At 39.3% G+C, this 18,710-nt stretch overlaps 1 protein-coding gene across 1 annotated transcript in view; it reads right to left on the bottom strand.

Moving 5' to 3' along the window:
• The window catches only part of NLGN1 (neuroligin 1), a 911,840-nt gene extending 900,582 nt beyond the window's left edge, over positions 1 to 11,258 (bottom strand). The window contains exons 1-2 of the mRNA XM_081570960.1: positions 11,230 to 11,258; positions 7,867 to 8,015 (exon numbers count right to left, since the gene is read on the bottom strand). The gene's annotated coding sequence lies outside the window, so the exon portion shown is untranslated. The remainder of the gene's footprint in view (positions 1 to 7,866; positions 8,016 to 11,229) is intronic.
• Positions 11,259 to 18,710: the final 7,452 nt, after the last annotated feature.

Raw genomic sequence — 18,710 nt, 5'->3', positions numbered from 1 at the left:
TGACATTGTATAAGAGGCAGTGATCAAGACCATCCCCAAGAAAAAGAAATACAAAAAGGCAAAATGGTTGTCTGAAGAGGCCTTACAAACAGTTGAGAAAAGAAGTGAAAGGCAAAGTAGAAAAGGAAAGATATATTCATCTGAATGCAGAGTTCCAAAGAATAGCAAGGAGAGATAAGATAGCCTTCCACAGTGATCAATGCAAAGAAATAGAGAAAAACAATAGAATGGGAAAGACTAGAGATCTCTTCAAGAAAATTAGAGATACCAAGAGACCATTTCACACAAAGATGGGCACAATAAAGGAAAGAAACAGTATGGACCTAATAGATTCAGAAGATACTAAGAAGAAGTGACAAGAATATACAGAAGAAGAATATACAAGAAAGATCTTCATGACCCAGATAGCCATGATGGTGTGATCACTCCCCTAGAGCCAGACATCCCGGAGTCCAAAGTCCGGTTGGCCTCAGGAAGCTTCACTATGGACAAAGCTAGTGAAGGTGATGGAATTTCAGCTGAGTTATTTCAAATCCTAAAAGATGATGCTGTTAAAGTGCTGCACTAAATACGCCAACAAATTGGGAAAACTCAGCAGTGGCCACAGGGCTAGAAAAGGTCAGTTTTCAGTCCAATCTCAAAGAAAGGCAATGCCAAAGAATGATCAAACTACCACACAACTGCACTCATCTGCTCACATGCGAGCAAAGTATTGCTCACAATTCTCCAAGCCAGGCTTCAACAGTACATAAATTGAAAACTTCCAGATGTTCAAGCTGGATTTAGAAAAGGCAGAGGAACCAGAGTTCAAATTGCTAACATCCAATGGATCATAGGAAAAGCAAGAAGAGTTCCAGAAAAACATCTACTTCTGCTTTATTGACTACGCCAAAGCCTTTGACTATAAAGATCACAATAAACCATGGACAATTCTTAAAGAGATGGGAATACCAGGCCACCTTACCTGCCTCCTGACAAATCTGTATGCAGGTCAAGAAGCAGCAGTTAAAATCGAAATGGAACAACTGACTGGTTCCAAATTGGGAAAGGAGTACATCATGGCTATATACTGTCACCCTGCTTATTTAACTTATATGCAGAGTACACCATGCAAAATGTATGATGGTATATGTACTGAATACATACAAAATGTATGTATTCTTGCTGGGCTGGATGAAGCACAAGCTGGAATCAAGATTGCCAGGAGAAACATCAATAACCTCAGATATGCAGATAATACCTCCCTTATGACGGAAAGCAAAGAGGAACTGAAGAGCCTCTTGAAGAAAGTGAAAGAGGAGAGTGAAAAAGCTGGCTTAAAACTCAACTTTCAAAAAACAAAGATCATAGCATCCAGTCCCATCACTTCATGGCAAATAGATGGGGAAACAATGGAAGCAGTGACAGACTTTATTTTCTTGGGCTCCAAAATCACTGCAGATGGTGACTGCAGACATGAAATTAAAAGACACTTGCTCCTTGGAAGAAAAACTATGACCAACCTAGACAGCATATTAAAAAGCAAAGACATTACTTTGCCAACACAGGTCCATCTAATCAAAGCTGTTTTTTCTAGTAGTCATGTATGGATGTGAGAATTGCACCCTAAAGAAAGTTGAGCACTGAAGAATTGATGCTTTTAAACTGTAGTGTTGGAGAAGACTATTGAGAGTTCCTTGGATTGCAAGGAGATCCAACCAGTCCATCCTAAAGGAAATCAGTCCTGAATATTCATTGGAAGGACTAATGCTGAAGCTCCAATACTTTCACCACTCGATGCAAAGAATTGATTCCCTGGAAAAGACCCTGATGCTGGGAAAGATTGAAGGCAGGAGGAGAAGGGGACGACAAAGAATTAGATGGTTGGATGGCATCGCCAACTTGATGGACATGAGTTTGAGCAAGCTCCAGGAGTTGGTAATGGAGAGGGAGGCCTGGCCTGACAATGCAGGGGACATGGGTTCAATCCCTAGTCTGAGAAGATCCCACATGCCATAGAGCAACTAAGCCCATGCACCAAACCACCGAGTCCGTGCTCTAGAGCCTGTGCTCTGCAACAAGAGAAACCACTGCAAATGAGAAGTCCATGTGCCACAACTACAGAGTAACCCTGGGTCGCCACAACTAGAGAAAGCCCAAGCACAGCAACGAAGTCCTAGCACAGCCAAAAATAAATAAATCTTTAAAATAATGCACAAAAAAGAAGAGAATAAGTCCAGTAAGTCCAATAACGAGTCAGGTCAGAACTGGGAAAATGAACTATCAGGCAAGTACCAGAAGCACAACTGAGATTAGAAGCAAAGTCACACCCATCAAGATTCAAAAGCAAAAGGTACAGCAGCTGCCCACAAGAGTGCTAGATGAATTCCAACCCATGCTTTCTTGCAGCCTCACCTGCCTTTCACTAATGTTCCTGAAATAGTCTCATCTTCTTTCATCCCACCTAAAAGGCTTCTGATCACTCAGCCAATGTGGTCCTGGCAGTAGGAGAGAAGGTGAAAGCAGTAGTTATTGTGACAGGAGGCTCTGTAGCTTTAGGGATGGTAGTTTATGCCAGCAGCTGAAGAGCTGGTTGCAGTAACTGAGAAAGCAGGCGCTGAGGAGCAGTAGGGAGCAATAGTCAAGCTATATCAAATGTAAGCATTTGGTAGGTAGATTAGGTCTCAAGACTCTTCCTTAGGTTTCCCACTCTATATTCGAGAATGAAATTTTGACAATCAAATGGATCAGATAATGCCTTTTACTGCTGTTTCATGCTGTGTCAGTCACGCAGGAATCAGAGTCCAACTCAGAAGATTTAATAGAGGACACATATAGAGGTGTGGACAGGGTAAAGGAAATAAAAAAGGAAATGTGGCAACATCTTTAGGGAAGAAAAACAGAAGGAAGTCTTCTCCTGACCTAGAACAAGACAAATACACAGTGTTACTGGCGTATAGTTAGAGCAGGAGAGTGGGAAACAAAAACCTGTTAAAAGTTGCGTAGTCATGGAAGGATGCTAGAAATCATGGTCCAAAGAGAGAAAGAGCAGGGAAAATATAACTCAAACTCTCTCTCCTACTACTCTGCATTCTCCTCCTATTGACTGACATCTGCTAGATTTAAACAGGAAGCCAGTTGCCCAGGAAACCTGAGAAAATGTAGCTGAAAGAGATAAAAGCCAGCCTTTCAGGGCATAGAACAAGACAGAGGGCAGAACATGGATCTGGGTGGGGTGGGGTCACAAACAGAAAACAACCAGTACCTGTAATATAGCATTAATGGAATGCATAGTTAAACCATGCATTGGGACTTCCCTGCTAGCTCAGTTGGTAAAGCATTCGCCTGCAATGCAGGAGACCCCGGTTCAATTCCTGGGTTGGGAAGATCCCCTGCAGAAGGGAATGGCTACCCACTCCAGTACTGTGGCCTGGAGAATTTCATGGACTGTATAGTCCATGGGGTCACAAAGAGTCGGACATGGCTGAGAGTCTTTCACTTTCACATTCAGTTAAACCATGCCAAGAAATCAATTCCCTGGAGCACAGATACAGAGTTTTCCCCATTTGAAATATCTGTAGCAAGGGGTCCCCAAATTATGAGATATGGATCATGAGTGGTAGAAAATTCAGAGTTATTAAACTATGTTTCAGAACCCCTATGTGTGCCATGCATTATTTGCCAAAGAATGGGAGCCATTAACCAGAGCAAACAGAAAATGTGTGATGAGTAGCAGTTTGTGTTTACTTCTAAAGATTCAGAAATGATTTGATTATTGGGAAATAGATTCTACATGTTTCTTCATTAATATATTTGAATGGTGATGAAAAAATGTTTTGCTTTTAATGCTGGTCCCTTGAAGGTGATTTCTTAATTTCTTAGCAAAGGGTATATAATAATAATCATTTCTGCCTTTTTGTTCATCAGGTGCCTAGTATTTGGTAAATTTACTTTAAAAGGGACTTTTAGACATGTTCAAAAGAAAAACATTACTGCTACTAATAGAGGTCATGTGTTGTTTGCTTTTGTCCTTGTCATTGTAGATAAGTAGTTTCTGAACAGAGTCATAAAAAACAGAGCAGCTTGGTACTGGTGCTTCTGCGTAACCAAAAAGTCATTATTTCCCCCTCATAAATACCCTCCTTCATTAAAAATGTTACCCTTCTTTCTTGACCTAATAAATAGACTATACGGCATTTTTCTCTTAAAATGTCTTTCTTTTACTGAATCGATGCTAAAATATCACAAAATAATGCTTCAGTGAACATGAGGTTTTTATTCATAACTATACTATTAAAAGAGGATCTAACTTTATAACATGTAGAACATCATATATTTAAAGTGAAAATAACAGCTGAAAAGGGTAAAGAAATCTTTAAAAATAAAATCAACTTGTCTGTGGCAGATGATGGGGATAGACAGAGGAAGAATGTGAGAAACACTGGCTACACTCAAAGCACAGTTAAAGGATTACGCCAGTTTGTGAAAACCATACCATACATTATATGGAGAAAAGTATTAAAATTATTCAACAACAACAAAAAGCTATGGAACAAAAGAGTTAAGTCATCACTATGGCGGACAGTCAGGAAATGGAATTGCTGTTTTCTGTGGGAGCCTTTGTTGCTACTTTTCTAACACTTCAGTGGTTGAAAGGAAATCAAACTGTGAGAACTTACTGCCACTCCAGTGAGCCCTGGGGGATTTGTCACAAATTTGGAACCTGAGTGGCCTCCAGCTTCACAGTTCTGGCTCTTAGAAGTGACAGAAAGCAAAGAGACCAACGGAACTGAACACCAACATATTTTAATTTGTTGGACGAACTTCAGGCTACCTTCTCAGCTTTACATTAAGCTAAATGACCAAATAATTTCCTCCAAAACATATGCTATACTTAGGAAAGTTCAAGCAACTGCCAATATTTTGTAGCTATTCACAGATAATCTTGAACTTACTCTTGTCTGGAAGAAAGCTTCTGAAACACTGAAAATTGGATAAATAACTAAAGACTAGAGCAGTTTTGCAACTCCTTTTAGACTATTTTATATAGTGCCATTTTCCTAAAAACCTGAAAAATGACAAGAACATTCAAAGAACTTAGGTCTTGGTCCCAGAGAACCATCAAGCCTATTTTAAGAAGTAAAATATATAGAGTGTAGTTGACTCCAACTACACGATACACTCTATTCTGTGAATTCCAATACCTTCACTGGGAAAAAACACTTCTGTTTGTTCCACTTACAACAAAAGCATATTCATTGAAACACTTATTTAGACATTGCCTCACTCTAAATCAGTGTTTCTTAGGTAAGGATCATGAGCCTACAGTCTCTGTAATGTTTGATGAAAATGCCAGTTCTCAGCCTCCATACACAGGTAATTTATAAGCCTGTTAAAATTTGAAAACCACTCCTACAAAAAGCTCATGTATTATTTCAGAAGTTAAGAATATGAAAATTAGAACCTACTTTACTATGCTTTTGATACTTTTAGAAAATTTGGGGAAATGAATGGAAACTTGATGAAAGGATACTTTGAGTAATTTAAGTAGGACTAAAATTGTCTAACATGAATCAATCATAATAAATAGTTTTAATTTCATAAATTTCCTATCCCTCCTGACCCTCCACCTTCTGGCTAAGGATTGTGAATCTGGTAGATTCGAGAATTCTGTGTAATCATGGATTTCTACTTCTATATTCTGGAAGGAAAAATAATCTTAATGATCAATGAGGATGTTAGCTGATTCTTAAATAATATATTTTAAATCCTGACTATTCTAAATTTAATACTTTTATATACACTAATACAGTACATTACTGAGAATATAAATCAGAAATAAATCTTAATACTAAGCAGGACATTTTACAGAAATGTTTACTTAAACAACTTTTTTCCAAAAAATACAAATTATACAAGCTAAGCTAGAGCTTCCCAACTGCAAAGAATCTTTTATCTATTTAAGAAAACTTCCATGCATAAAATGATAAGAAAACTCATGTTCCAGAAAAAGCCCAATTAAATATATATGAGGAAGAAGCAAAAAGATCACTATCTGAAGATGAAATTATGATTCCTAAATTGAAAATGATCAAATCTAAATGGAAGACCTTAAGAACTTGGTTGGTTACAGATTAAACTCAACATATAAACAAAACTTTCTTATATACTAACCATTATACAAAAATAGAAAAAAAAAAAAGCGTTCACAATAAACACAACCATACAACAGCTAGGAATGTACCAAAGAAAATAACAACTAAGTGTAAATTTTACTGAAGGATGTAAACAATCTGGCTATCTTCTCTCCCCCTTATTTTTCCTCACCAAAGTAACTGGGTAAAGCAGAGTAAGGTAGGGCCAGATCCATGATGGCCCAGAGCAAGGTGTCAGACCCTGGCAGATTGAGGAGGGGTTTTGCATAGGGAGGCAACCCTGTGTGAGCAGTCAGAGCATTATGTGAGGAGAATTTACACAGAGGGGCAAGCCAGACGCAGGCTGCTGGAGCCCATATGAGAGGAGGAGGGGGCAGCCCAGTGAGGAGTGTCAGAGCACTGGTGGGGTGAAGAGAGCATATCTATGCAGAGGAAGGGTAAGTGGCAGCAATGGGATAGTCTTCATACAGGGAAATTGATCAAACGTGTACATACCTTAAGAATATTGGAAGCTATATACCTCACTTAGAGATAAGAAAATCGCAAATATGGAAAGGAACAAGATCAGAATGAATCCTGTGGTATTTGATTAGAATCTGAAGTTTTTGTTTTTGTTTTTGTTTTTAGAAGGCCTTGACCTCGGTTTAATGCTCTGCTATCACCATTTGGGTTTTTTTTTTTAATTTATTTATCTATTTTTTTACTTTACAATATTGCCAGTCCAGGTTCAATGCATGATACAGGGTGCTCGGGGCTGGTGCACCGGGATGACCCAGAGGGATGGGATGGGGAGGGAGGTGGGAAGGGGGTTCAGGATGGGGGACACATGTACACCCATGGTGGATTCATGTCAATGTATGGCAAAACCAATAGAATCTGAAGTATTAATGTAAACTCACTGTTTTAAATGGGTAGAAAGATATAGTAATATAGATGTAAATGTGTGTGAATATATTCCCTAGCTCTCTCTATAGAGACAGCCTGGAGGGAGTGACACTCCAGTAGTAATACGTAGCATCCAGATTCAGGGTGCTATGGATTACTACTATACTACTACCTTTACTACTGTAATATATAATATTTTATATATTATTTTCCTCTGAAAGGAAATAGTCACTCCTAAAATATGACATAGAGAATATCTCAATGACTTTGGGTATAACAAAGACTTTTGTGAGACATCAAAAATGAAAGCCATATTGATAACTCAGACTTCATTAAAATTAAAAACATCTTCTCTGAAAGATTTTGTGAAAAAGAATGAGCTACAGACTGAAGGAAAATATTTAAGTGTAAATAACAAAAAAAGGAGGAAAAAAGAAATAGTGTACGTTGGAGAAATACCTGGCTTCAAGGCTGGAGAAGGGAAAATACAAGATGAGCCTGGAACATCTTATTGTGCCAGAAAGCAAGGTACTATTTCTCCAAGCATGACAGAGACATGTCAAAAGATCACAAGATCTACTCAGAAGTGCTCCAACTGGTCAAATATAAGAAAATTTGAGCATAAGAAAGAAAAACATGACAGTAACTTGTCCCCTACTAAATAAAGCTAAGTATCATGAGAACATCCTGATAAAAAGCAGTTTGATAATTAATTAAAAGTTAGCTAGGAATGAGACATTTATGTAATGTTAAAACATCTCCTAGAAAATAATTATTTATTACAAAGGGCAAAAGAGTAACTTTACAGAGAAGAAGACTGGCAGACATCACCTTAATCAAGTGTTACCTGAGAGGACGCAATGAAGAAGAGCACGGCATCTTCTCTGTGGTCTCCTCTGGCCTTTCCTGACCTCCCAAGGCTGTGGTTCCCAGATAGGCCCCAGGAAGCACACTTCTATGATACTCCTCCCAAAGATTCATGCTCTCAAGCCAATTCTGAGGAAACATCAAACAAACTGACTGACTACCAAAATATTGCCCTGTAATCATTAAAACTGTCAAGGTCATGAAATTAAAAAAAAAAAAAAAGATTGAGAAACTGTACCAGATTGAATAAAGCTAAAAAGACATGGCAACTAAATACAAAACATGACTCTAAACTGGATCCTTTTGTTATAAATGGCATTCCTGAAATGCTTGACAAAAACTAACTAGTCTGAGAATTAGATGCAGTGATATATCAATGTCAACTTTCTGATTTTGATGGTTAAATTGTGATTAGGAAGCAGAACGTCTTTATTCTTAGGAAATGCTCACTAACATATTTAAAAGAGGAGATGGGCAACTTACTTCCAAATGGCTTAGAAGAAAAATGGGTATTTGTTTTCTCCTTGCAATCTTCTATAAGTTTGTTTCAAAATAAAGTGTATAATGATTTTTTAAAACTGATAGGTAGACTGGGTTCCTGTTTCTGAAAATTCAACAGCGTAAAAATTCATTTGGCTAGTTAATAAAAATTCTAATAACACTATTTTTAACTTAACAAATATGCTACACTCCATCCAGAAGACTGGACAAGATAGTAAGAAAATATTTTAAAAAGTGTAATACACAGGACTTGTATTACTTGACATTATAAACATTATGAAAAATACACAACAAATTAAAACAATGTAGCATTTCTCCAAATAAACAGATCAACAAAACTGAAGAAAATGTCCAGAAGTTGCATGCACATGTATTTTGTACATAAAAAGAACACATCTCAAATTAGGATGGAAAGACAGGCTCTTCAATGCTGCTCTTTAGATCCTTATCTCATACTTCAAAAGAGTGAAGTAAAAATTGTAAAAAAAAAAAAACAAAACAAAACTCAAAACATACAGGTATCTAAAGAAAATACAGGTTAACATGTATTAATATATATAATTTGGTGTTACAGAAGTTAAACTTGAAGTCAAAGAAAGAAACCATAAAGGAGATCTATATTCCCATAAACAGAATACAGTGACAATAGATTAGAAAAAGCAGGTAAATCTCATTTAGCTAATAAATATATTTTAAAGTGTTTAAAGTGTTTAAAATCAATTTGGTGTGGTACCATGTGTTCTCTGTACACTACCTCACTTAATTCTCTTATGTTAAGAGCAAAAGATTGTTATTTCTACTTTACAGATGAAGAATGAAACCCAGAGGGATAAGGGGCTTGCCTAAAATTACATAGTTCATAAATCTGGGGAATGTAATGCGTATCTTGGGCTTTCATCTTTGCCTACTCCTTTGGTGATCTAATTCAGGTCTCATGGCTTAAGTGCCATTTGTATGTCAACAACTCCCAAATATATACCGATATAGAGACAGAGAGAGAGAGAGAGAGACAGATATAGCAAGCCTGGATCTCTTCCCGGACTCTGGATTCTTTGTACCACAGCCCAAAAGACATCTCTACTTGAATTCCTAAAAGACTACTAAGTTCAATATGTCCAAAATGAACTCCTGAAATTTATCTCTCAAAACCTGTTCCACCCTAAGTCTTCTCCATCACATGTGATGGCAACTTCATCCTTCCAATTTCTAATGCCAAAAACCTTACCAAAGTTATCCTGTACTCAGTTCTTCTCCTGGAAACTACTTTTAATCCACAAACAAATCCTATAGGCTCTACTGTCAAAGTATTTCCAGAATTCAACCTTTAAAAAAAAAAAACACTTCCATATCACTACACACTATTTACCTGCTGCTGCTGCTGCTACCGGAGAAGGCAATGGCAACCCACTCCAGTACTCTTGCCTGGAAAATTCCCTATATTCTATTACTGACACCACAAACAGAATTATCCTTTTTTATTACTTTTTTATTTAATTTTTGGCTGCACTGGGTCTTTGTTGCTGCATATGGGGCTACTCTCTAGTTGAGGTGTGTGGGCTTCTCACTGTGGTGGCTTCGCTTGTTGTGGAGCACCAGCTCTAAGCATGTGGGCTCAGTAGTTGTGGCACACAGGCTTAGTTGCCCCTCAGTATGTGGAATCTTCCCAGACCAGGGATCAAATCCATGTTTCCTGCATTGTTAGTAGGATTCTTAACCACGGGACCACCAGGAAAGTCCCAGAATTAGCCTTAGTCACAATCTTGGAATACCAGACCACCTGACCTGCCTCTTGAGAAACCTATATGCAGGTCAGGAAGCAACAGTTAGAACTGGACATGGAACAACAGACTGGTTCCAAATAGGAAAACGAGTACATCAAGGCTGTATATTGTCACCCTGCCTATTTAACTTATATGCCGAGTACATCATGAGAAATGCTGGGCTGGAGGAAGCATAAGCTGGAATCAAGATTTCCAGGAGAAACATCAATAATCTCAGATATGCAGATGACACCACCCTTATGGCAGAAAGTGAAGAAGAACTAAAGAGCCTCTTGATGAAAGTGAAAGAGGAGAGTGAAAAAGTTGGCTTAAAGCTCAACATTCAGAAAACTATGATCATGGTATACGAGCTCATCACTTCATGGCAAATAGATGGGGAAACAGTGGAAACAGTGGAAACAGTGGCTGACTATTTTTCTGGGCTCCAAAATCACTGCAGATGGTGATTGCAGCCATGAAATTAAAAGATGCTTACACCTTGGAAGGAAAGTTATGACCAACCTAGACAGCATATTGAAAAGCAGAGACATTACTTTGCCAACAAAAGTCTGTCTAGTCAAGGCTATGGTTTTTCCAGTGGTCATGTATGGATGTGAGAGTTGGACTATAAAGAAAGCTGAGCACCAAAGAATTGATGCTTTTGAACTGAGGTGTTGGAGAAGACTCTTGAGAGTCCCTTGGACTGCAAGGAGATCCAACCAGTCCATCCTAAAGGAAATCAGTCCTGAATATTCGTTGGAAGGACTGATGCTGAAGCTGAAGCTGAAGCTCCAATATTCTGGCCACCTGATATAAGAGCTGACTCATTTGAAAAGACCCTGATGCTGGGAAAGATTGAGGGCAGGAGGAGAAGGGGACAATAGAGGATGAGATGGTTGGATGGCATCACCGACTCAATGGACATGGGTTTGGGTAGACTCCAGGAGTTGGTGATGGACAGGGAGGCCTGGCGTGCTGCGGTTCATGGGGTCGCAAAGAGTCGGACACAACTGAGCAACTGAACTGATGTCACAATCTTTCAACCGACTCATCTTAATCAGAGTAAAAGCCAATGTCCTTACCAGAGCCTGTAAGGTCCTACATGATCTGCACCACTTCCCTTGCTTTATGACCTCACCTCTGACTTTTTTTTTCCTCCCCCTTAGCAACTCCTGCCTTAGTTGCTTCCTTTATGTTCACACCAGGCATATTCCTGTCAACTGCAGGAATTTTGCGCTACTGTTCTCTCCACCTAAAGAGATCTTCTTTCAAGTCTTTTCCAGATATCACCTTCTTAGTGAGATGTACTCTGATTATCTGATTTGGAATTGAAATGATACCTTCTCTCCTCAAAGTTCCCCACACGCCTTCTCTCCATGGTACTTATTATCTCTGAACACACTATACAAATTATTTATTCATCTTATTTATAGTCTGTATCCCCAAAAGTAGGATGTTAGCTCCATGAGCTCAGGGATTCTCTTTGGTATAGTTCATTGTTGTAGCCCAAGATCCTAGAACTGAGCCTAGCATTACAAATGGCAGAAAGATTATTTACAAATGATCAAGATAGATGCATGCCCATGCATGGGAATTAATGTCAAGATCTGAATCATGAAAAAAAATCTCTACAAAAGCTTAAGGAATGAGAACAAAAGATAAAGGGTTGAAGTCACCTAAAATATTTAGCCTATGAAACTGCTAGTGAAAAGTATAACACACTTTCTGAGAAATACAGTCAATATCTGTCCAGAAAAAGCTGAGTTAAGAATGAAAGGGAATGAACATTTATTGAGCTCATCTTACATCAACATATGGGGCACTTAGCAACAAACTGATGCTCAAAGAGGTTAGTTAACTTAACTGAGATCATAAAATGACCAGAAAAGAGAGAATGGATTAGAAACCACGTCCACCTTATTCTAAAGCTCACTCATGCAATTCAGAAAGCAATTCCTTCTAGAATCCTGCTATAAGTCTCAGCAAAAGTTTTTGGAGTCAAATACAACTGGATTTTTTTTTAAATAGGTTTGTCATACCATACTATCCATAGGTACAAAAGCACCATGCCTTTGTTTGAATCTCTTACTCTCCTTTAGAGACTGAATTCAGGTGCCCTCTCTATCACAGCATCACCGGTCATCAGCAGATAACATTTACAACCCTACATGTTACCAGCAGAGACCGTGAGGGAAGAGGGGAGGTATCAGAGTGGTTCATCAGTCTTCCAAACTTATATTGAGAACTCACGAGACTAAGCTCTCAATCTGCTTGATATTAGGAATACCGAGCTAAATGCCACATGGCCTCCTGTCTTAATCGTTCTGGCTGCTATAACAAAATATCATAGAGTGGGTGGTTTATTAGAAGAAATTTCTCACAGTCTGGAAGCCGGAAATCTGAGACCAGAGCACCAGATTTGTTCTATGAGGGCCCTCTTCTAGGTCACAGATTTCTCTTTTTATCCTCATAAGGCAAAAGGGTCAAGGGAATTCTCCGAAACTTCTTTTAAAAAGGCACTAATTGCAGTCATGAGGTCTCCAATTCCATGACAACCACCTCCTATACACCCCACTTCCTGATATTAGCTCACAGGGCACTGGGATTTCAGCATAGGAATTTTGGAAAGACACACACATTCGGACCATAGCACCTCCCTTTCATGAAGTTTAGATAGAGTGAAGGAGACAGAAATGGGTTGCAACAGCACAGTGCAGCCTTGGGCATGGAGCAGGGCAGAACAGGAATCAGAGGCAATAAAATACCCAAAGTTAGGGCAGGCAAAGTGATGAGGAAATGTATGATAACACAGATGATGAGTTGGCTTGAGCGTGTGCTAAGAGCAGGGAGCAGAACCTCAGTCTCTCAGGCAAGGCTCAAGGGCCCATCTCTGTCAAAATATCTCTTTACAAGGCAGGTATCCATTTACCAACTGAGGAACAACAAAATCAGAATGGGACATAAGAAGCCAAGCAGAAGTCCAGTGATCACTAATGTGTTACATCCTCAAATTCCAGAGCCTTTAAAGAACCTAGTTTATGTCATTGTGCTCTCAGGCAGTAAGGCGGTATCTTACCACAGTTAGAGTGATAGCTACTGCTTCACTGACATTAGCTTTGGGAAAGAACTGCAGAGGCTAGGAATTAGAAAAGGTGAACAGAGATAAGGGTAAAAAATAACTTTTGCCTTCATTAGACTTCTAAGCATCCATTTGCAAACTTGCCAAGTTATAAGCAACTGTAAGAAAAAAATTCTTTATTTGGCAAAAGATTATAAAATATTCAAAATATACAAATAATATTCATAATGTTTCTTGAAAGAAAATTACATATGCTAATGATAAAGAAGAAAAGGAGAGAGGATGGGAAGAATGTGGACATGACCAAGTCAAGGGTAAAAAAGAAAAGGAGAAGAAGAATAAAAGGGGGTGATAGCAGAGAATAGGAAAACAAAGAGTAAAAGGAAACACCTCTGCCCTTCTCTTTTGTAAACCATCTGGGTTTTGCTGCCTCACAGCTTTAGTAAACCTGGTTGGGGCCACAGAATAGGGAAGGGAAATTCTCAGAATTCCTTCATTGTGGCCAAATGGGTCTGTACAATCAGTGTGTTCATTCACCCTTCTGATAATGCTGTAGCACACAGGATGCTGAAGGATGCAGCAACCCATAAAACTAGATAGAGATAGACAGAGCCCAACAAGTCAGTGTTAAATTTCAGGTCACCAAGTACCCCAAGTGAAAAAAATAATCTACTTCCTATACATTGTTAGTTGTAAAACATAGAGATTTCAGGCCTTCACTCTTCCAAGCTACATACCCAGATAAACGGACATGGGTGTTATAGAGAAATACAGTGCTTGAGTTTTGAGATCTCTTTCTGTAAGGTTCAACGGTTTATTATTTCCAAGATAAATAAACTCAACAGAGTTAAGCACAATAATCACATGTAGTAATAGCTAATATTCATTTTATTTACTTACCCTTATGTGTCATGCTCTTTGACAAGCACTTTATATACATTATTTCTTACACTTCTGAATGCTCCAAAAGTAGAATTAGCATAATCTTTCATTATAAATAAAGAAATCGATGCATAGAGAGGCTAAATAAATTGATGGAAAAGCTGGAATTCACAAATAGTCCCCTCTAACCATAAGCCTATACTCTGAATCACTACACTTCCTGACCCCACTTAAGGATGCTGCCTTCTGCTCTGCTATATTCAAGAGTATCCTATATTCATAAAGAGCTTAATACTGTATAAAATGCCTTTTCAGACTCTGACTCATTTGATCCTTACAACTACTTTATGAGATAGGCAAGGACATGTTGTCTTTCCCATCTTATGGGTAAAAACTGAGCCAGGTTAAGCAGCTTCCACCAATCATTACTACAGGGCAAAGTTCAGACTTATGTGTACATCATTCAACTTTAAGTTCAGGGCATTATCCAATGCATCAAGCTCTTTTCCATCTGACTTCTTCTAGGAACAACCAAGGTTTGTCTTCATACTGTTAAAAGTACTTGTCGAGGACTAAAAAATAAATAAACAAGCATCAGAGAAAGAGATATAATGCCTGTCAATTGCCTTAAATTATTGCCCCCCTCCAATCCCCTGCCATCTCCTTAGATTTAAATAGCAATTCCTATATAATAGGGAGCTGTAAATTTGCCCATTTTACACTTGACAAGAGGGTTTTGCTGAAAGCATCACTTGAAGGTCCAGAATTTAACTATATACCACTGAGTTACTATAATTATTTGAAGCAATGTTAAATCTAAATATCTAAAATCACCCGATAATCACAATTAGCTTGAAAACTAAGTGTGGTTTTCAAGATACTCCAAGTACTCTGATTTAGCTTGACCGACATTGAACCAAAGACCAAAGAAAAGTTTTATTTTGCAGTTTCCTGCTTCAGTGCCCCTTGTTTCCTTCTGCATCTTACTGTAAGTTCTTATTTCAATTTATTTGTTTAGATCTCAGGGATGGACCTTTTCATATGCAGATGTCTTAGGGACTCTCCCCTGTTAATGCCCAGAATCCTTTCCCATGTCAGACTTCATATCTCATACTGTTTATCTTTTTAGGTCCTACACCTTCAGCCTTCTCAACACTACTCACTCCACTCCTTGCAGTCCTGTTCCAACAAATCTGACTCCAAACTCAGACGTTGCTCCCCAAATCCTCCTTCCTTGCTCTCCCCAAAGATATAAACATGCAGGTCATTTTCCTTTCAAGGGTTTTACTGATAATCACAGAGGGAAACAAAGAGTAATACAACACACAATGTCATTCTAATTTCTTATCCAAAGCTCCTGACTTCCCTTTCAGTCAAAACTACAACACAGTTGCACTCATCTCACACTCTAGCAAAGTAACGCTCAAAATTCTCCAAGCCAGGCTTCAACAGTACATGAACCATGAACTTCCAGATGTTCAAGCTGGATAGAAAAGGTAGAGGAACCAGAGATCAAATTGCCAACATCCGTTGGATCATCAAAAAAGCAAGAGAGTTCCAGAAAAACATCTACTTCTGCTTTATTGACTACACCAAAGCCTTTGACTGTGTAGATCACAACTGTGGAAAATTCTTAAAGAGATGGGAATACCAGACCACCTGACCTGCCTCCTGAGAAATCTGTATGCAGGTCAGGAAGCAACAGTTAGAACTGGACATGGAACAACAGACTGGTTCAAATTCAGGAAAGGAGTACGTCAAGCCTGTATATTCTCACTCTGCTTATTTAAATTATGTGCAGAGTATATCATGTGAAATGTCGGGCTGGATGAAGCACAAGCTGGAATCAAGATTTCCAGGAGAAATATCAATAATCTCAGATACGCAGGTGACACCACCCTTATGGCAGAAAGCGAAGAAAGAACTAAAGAGCCTCTTGATGAAAGTGAAAGAGCAAACTGAAAAAGTTGGCTTAAAACTCAACATTCAGAAAACTAAGATCATGGCATCTGGTCCCATCACTTCATGGCAAATAGATGAGGAAACAATTAGAGGCTTAATTTTTTTTGAGCTCCAAAATCACTGCAGATGGTGACTGCAGCCATAAAATTAAAAGACACTTACTCCTTGGAAGAAAAGTTACGACCAACCTAGACAGCATATTAAAAAGCAGAGACATTACTTTGCCAACAAATGTCCATCTAGTCAAGGCTATGGTTTTTCCAGTAGTCATGTATAGATGTGAGAGTTGGACTTTAAAGAAAGCTGAGCACCGAACAATTGATGCTTTTGAACTGTGGTGTTGGAGAAGACTCTTGAGAGTCCCTTGGACTGCAAAGAGATCCAACCAGTCCATCCTAAAGGAAATCAGTCCTGAATATTCATTGGAAGGGCTGATGCTGAAGCTGAAGCTCCAATACTTTGGCCACCTGATGCAAAGAGCTGACTCATTTGAAATGACCCTGATGCTGGGAAAGATTGAAGGCGAGAGGAGAGGGGGACGACAGAGGATGAGATGGTTAGATGGCATCACCGACTCAATGGACATGAGTTTGAGTAAGCTCCGGGATTTGGTGATAGACAGGGAGGCCTAGCATGCTGCAGTCCATGGGGTTGCAAAGAGTCGGACATGACTGAGCAACTGAACTGAACTGAACTGAAAGCTCTTGACTTCCCTCTGAGTTGGCAAACTGAAGCCTCAATGTACCCTCTGAAACCAAGTATGGCAGTAATTCCGGGAAGATTAAAAAGGAAAAAAAACAAACACCAATCCCTTAAGTCCATTGGTATCCTAGCTGCGTAAGGATTATTCCTTCTCCAGTCCAAGTCAAATATAGCCTTCTAATCATTCCTGAGCAGAGACTGGGCCTTCTACTCATTCTGCCCTCTGCACTCACCCAGATTTTTGCATACTACTAATAAGAGTGAAATTACTCAGTCATGTCCAACTCTTTGTGACCCCAAGGACTGTAGCCTGCCAGGCCCCTCCATCCATGGGATTCTCCAGACAAGAATACTGGAGTGGGTAGATATTCCCTTCTCCAGGAGATACTGTTATAGATTGAATGTTTGTGTTCCTCCCAAATTCACAGGTTGAAACCTAATCACCAGTGTAATGATATTTGGAGCAGAAGATTTGAGAGGTGATAAGATCATGAGGGTGGAGTCCTCACAAATGAGATTAGTGCCCTTATAGGAAGGACCCTAGGAGACAGCTGTCTATGAACCAGGAAGTAAGCCCTCACCAAACACTGAATCTGTTGGTGCCCTGATTTGGGGTTCCCCAGCCTCCAGGAAGTATGAGAAAAAAATTTTTGTTTGTTAAGCCACCCAGTCTATGGCATCTTTGTTACAGCAACCCAAATAGAATAAGACAAGTACTATATAATAAGTACCCGCTTTCTCACATGCAAATCAATGTTCAGGCATTCGTCTCTCTTTCTCTTAAGCCAGTGGTACAGCTAGATGCTGCTGTAAGACATAGCTCAGGGACAACAAGGTGTGAGAAAGACCATTTCAGGTCCTACATACCCCCTTCTCTGGGCTTCCTGTTCTGATATGTCAAACGTCCCCATGAAACCTAAGAATGGAGACACCACTGAGGTAATTTGAGGCACCTTCTCTGTCCAAATCTCACACCAACCCCTCTGTCTTTGATGCCTGGCCTTCCACCCTACCACCACTGCTGCTTCCCCCCCACCATCCTCTTCCCAGGGAGAGGAGGTCTCTTTCTCCCTTCTTGCCCATGGAGTGGGTAGGTCACCTGATATGTTCAGATCCAGGCCTTCTCACTTGACATAGAACTTCTCTAGACATCTGGGGGCCAAGGCTGCATGAGGACATGCTACTGGACACCAGACAGACTCCTGACAGATGGCAAAATTCCTGTGGATCCTTTCCTGAGTATCATCTCCCTTTCAGGACTTGGAAGTATTATTTTAAAAATGAAATATAAAAGACAGGGATGCACTGATAGACAGATAGATAGATGGATAGGAAGAAAAAACACCCAAAAAGTAAGCAATACCTGTTTCTCTGACTTGGAGGCAAATTTGCATGACTAAAGCCCCACAGGCAGAAGGACATTAGATCAGATCACATTAACTGCCCCCAGCCCTCAGCCACTTCCCTCACTGATTAAATATGAATATTCCTCAAGGGAGTAGTTTGGCTGGGGTGGCAATGCAGGAAGAGAATGATAGGTGGTTGTAAAGAAAGAAGAATAAGCACTGCCAGAGAGTCAAGTGCAACTAATCTTCACTCTCATTTTCTCCTTTCCATCTGTAGCACAAACCACAAATAATCAAGCACTGTCTTGAAGAAGATGACTATTACCTGGAAAGGAACCTAAGAAAGCATTCATTGTCAGCATTATGGACTGCAGACTTTATTGTAATCAGGTCAAGAAAGTGCCATTACTTGAGCCAATAGAGATCATCTTACTTTATAGAATCATTTTTTCTTGTGATTCTGTGTAATGAGATTTACCTGATGTGGTCAAGGCTAGGGGATGCCGGGGCCTGTTAAGAACAAAGCCCTTTTTGTTCAAAGAACTAAAGCAATTTCCCCTTTCCAATGTTTTTATGATTTGGATTAGAACTG

This window comes from Giraffa tippelskirchi, chromosome 2, assembly GCF_054371585.1.
Source record: "Giraffa tippelskirchi isolate mGirTip1 chromosome 2, T2T-mGirTip1v1.2.pri, whole genome shotgun sequence".
Taxonomy (NCBI): domain Eukaryota; kingdom Metazoa; phylum Chordata; class Mammalia; order Artiodactyla; family Giraffidae; genus Giraffa; species Giraffa tippelskirchi.
The sequence above is the reverse complement of the archived record's forward strand: the minus strand, read 5'-3'. Positions and strand labels throughout refer to the sequence as shown.